Source organism: Elephantulus edwardii, unplaced genomic scaffold (genome assembly GCF_000299155.1).
Source record: "Elephantulus edwardii isolate Elephantulus edwardi_28Jun2011 unplaced genomic scaffold, EleEdw1.0 scaffold00146, whole genome shotgun sequence".
NCBI lineage: Eukaryota > Metazoa > Chordata > Mammalia > Macroscelidea > Macroscelididae > Elephantulus > Elephantulus edwardii.
In genome coordinates this window covers 253,752-257,277 of record NW_006399896.1, presented here as the reverse complement: position 1 = coordinate 257,277, position 3,526 = coordinate 253,752, and the positions used below count along the sequence as shown (strand labels likewise).

The following is a 3,526-nucleotide window of genomic DNA, read 5'->3' as shown; positions in this document are numbered from 1 at the left end:
CTCTTATTTCAGACATCGCCCCAGTATTCTTTCCTACCTGACAAATACTCCGGCAAAGAGAAATGGCTTCAGAATGTATGTGGATTTTGAAGGATGTGTAGAATATTCACGAGTAGAGAAGAAGGGAGGATATAAGAGCTAAAGGGGCAAATGGGTACAAAAATACAAGTACCTACAATGTGTGAAAACTGCTAGACCGTTCTTACCCTGATGGGAAGCTCAGCTGAAAGCAGATTAAATGTAGTATGCTTACCTTAACGAGCAGCTTACATACCTGGTCACATCTTTGTAGTCACAGTCACAATTTCTTAATGATTTACAGCAGTTCAGGATATTTTTAATCTTTTTTTACACTTAATAGTTTTGTGAAATGTTCCTTTCTCCAGTTATGAAATGGAGATGAATACCTCCCTTTTAGTGTTGGTCTGCTTCAGAGATACCTGTTGTTTGTTGTGTACCACTGAGTCAAAACTGACCCATAGCTGACCTTTTGGCAGGTTTTCAGAGGTAGTTAATTGCACAGGAGGAGAGTGCCCATCGTCCTGCAGAGCAGATGGTGGACTCGAACCATGTGCCTTTGGGAATCCAGCACAGCTTCTTGCCACTAGCCACCTCACACCTCAGAAAGAAATAGTTGTTGGTAATGGTGCAGGTCAGCTGGAAGCTGCTTCTAGTATGTTCTTTTAATGCAGTAGTAACTAGTTGCCCTTCTGAAAACCAACATAAATGCATTTAGGGGACAGGGCTTTATAGGGGGGAAACTAAGACGGGATAAATAATGTATAATACATTGAAACAGATGAGGGAGAGAACAGTTTAGGAGGAATATATTATATTATTAGATATTCTTGTCATGACAAGTGTCCAGAATGAAAACTGCATAGTGAAGTGGACTGAGGGGGAGGGGAGAATTGTATAACAATGAAATAATTTTTTTATTTCCCCCATCTTTCTGATAAAAACCTGAAGAAAAAAAATCTAAACTATATTGTTTAGACTAAGGTACACTTCTTGTTGTTGTAAGGTATGCCTGTGTTCCTTTTTAAAAAAAAAAATGAAACTTTCCCAGGGCAGATCATCAACCACGAGGTGCAAGCCGGGTAGTGGCACCTGGGCATGCTCCGCTGGGCCCAAGCCTGGAGGTCCCCCCTTGGGGGCCGAGGCTCCTGCTATCCCAGCTTCTCTTGGGTGCCAGTTGCAACCTGTAGCAGCAGTGGTGGCAAAAGCAGGGCCAAACTGAGGTCGCTGCCGCTTTCCTACATGCTTCTAGATGGGAAGGCGGACCTCCCGGCCCTCTTCTTACTGCATGGCCTCTTTGGCAGCAAAAACAATTTCAACTCTATCGCCAAAGCCCTCGCCCACCAGACAGGCCGAAAGGTCCTGACAGTGGATGCTCAGAACCATGGTGACAGTCCACATGACCCAGCCATGAACTACGAGCCTATCTATGAGCCAGGACCTGCAGGACCTCCTGGCCCAGTTGGGCCTGGTACCCTGCGTCCTCATTGGTCACAGCATGGGAGGCAAGATGGCCATTCTGCTGGCACTGCAGAGGCCAGACATGGTGGAATGCCTGATTGCTGTGGACATCAGCCCAGTGGAGACCAGATCTGTCTCGGACTTCCCCTCTTACATGGCCACCATGAGGGCAGTAGAAATCCCCAAGGATATGCCCCACTCCCACGGCTGATGAGCAGCTCCGCCCTGTCATCCAGCACTTGCAGGAGATCATGAACTTCCCACCTCAACAGAATTCCTACCCTGGGCCAACCCTCTTCCTCCTCGGTGGCAACTCCCAGTTTGTGCTCCCCAGCCACCACCCTGAGATGAAGCGACTCTTCTCGTGGCACAATGGAGACTGTGCCGAATGCCGGCCACTGTGTCCACGCCGACCACCCACAGGACTTCATGGCTGTCATCCGAGGCTTCCTGGCCTGAACCACCAGGCACAAGGTCCTCCAGCCCCTCCACTTGCCTGCACAGAGGGACTAAGGGGACACTGGGCAGGTTGAGAGTTCAGATAGAACAGGCCTCTAGCTTTAATGAATAAAGACATCTTCTCTAAGAAAAAAAACCAACCAAAAAACTTTTATTAATAAAATACACAATGCTACTGGAGGGAAAATAGGTTGGAAAAGACATATTTAAGAACTCTGGACAAGCAGTTATTTCAGTAATTCATGCCAGGGATAATGATGAAGAAAGAAAGAAGATGAGAACTAGGTGGTGATGCTCACTAGAGTTTGCAAAAAAGAAAAAGTAAGTTATTTCCCTTAATAAATGTAGGTGAAGATCTCTTTTGTTTTGAGTCATGGACTAGAAGATAAAACCACCTGTATTTATGTGAATCATCACACTCCTGGTCTGACTGTTAGATGCTCTCCTTGTATGTGTAGTGTGGAGTGTTACCGAATAAATATGTTCACTATTTCAAGAGTTCCAATTAAAATTCTATTCTCATGCCTAGACAAAGGATAAATAGTAAATTTTCTTCTGTAGACTTTTTTAAAAAAAATGTTAAAGTATACAAAGACTTTGGATTTCTATTCATTCATTGTTGCACACCTTCCTCCTTGCCCACCCCTCCCCAGTTCCCTTTACTCTTTGAAAAGTTAAAAAAAAATTCTTTCATTGTTATACAATTCCCCCGCGCCCCCAGTCCACTCCACTATGCAGCTTTCATTCTGGACTCTTGTCATGACAATACTACCTAATCATATATTCCTCCTCATCTGTTTCAATGAAGTATATATTATTTATCTCCACTTAGTTTCCCACAACTTCAGTGTCAGTCCCTCTTAAAAATATTGGCACTATACAGTATTTGTCCTATTGTGACTGAGCTTTTTTACTCAATATAATGTCCTCCAGCCTTCTTGACATTGAGCCTCAATCCATATTGGAGGCTGCAGTCCTTGACCCTCTGCAACCAGCGCTTCAGGTGCTCCTCAGTTTCAGCGAGCAGGGTTGTGTCATCTGCATAACTCAGATTGTTGATAGATATTCCATCAATCCTGACCCCACATTTCTCCTCATAGAGCCCAGCCTCTCGGATAATCTGTTCTGCATACAGGTTGAAAAGGTATGGAGATAGGATGCATCCTTGGTGTACGCCCTTCCAAATTTTGAACCATACAGTGTTCCACTGTTCTGTTCTGACGACTGCTTCCTGGTTCAAGTACAGGTTTCACATTAGAATGATCAAGTATTCTGGGATTCCCTTTCTTCTCAGAGTCAGCCATAGTTTGTTATGATCTACACAGTCAAATGCCTTTGCTTAGTCAATGAAACACAGATATACATTCCTCTGATATTCCCTGCTTTCAGCTAAGATCCATCTAACATCATCTACAATATCCCTAGTACCATGACCCAGCCTGGATTTCTGGCAGTTCTCTGCTGATGTGTTGTTCCAGTCGTTTTTGGATAATCTTCAGTAGAATCTTGCTTGCAAGTGAAATCAATGAGATTGTTCTATAATTTCTGCACTCTGATGGGTCACCTTTCTTTGGGATGGGAACAAATA

At 44.1% G+C, this 3,526-nt stretch overlaps 1 pseudogene; it reads left to right on the top strand.

Annotated features, from left to right (window-relative positions):
* The first annotated feature begins 1,116 nt into the window (after positions 1 to 1,116).
* LOC102869780 lies at positions 1,117 to 1,938 on the top strand (annotated as a pseudogene).
* Positions 1,939 to 3,526: the final 1,588 nt, after the last annotated feature.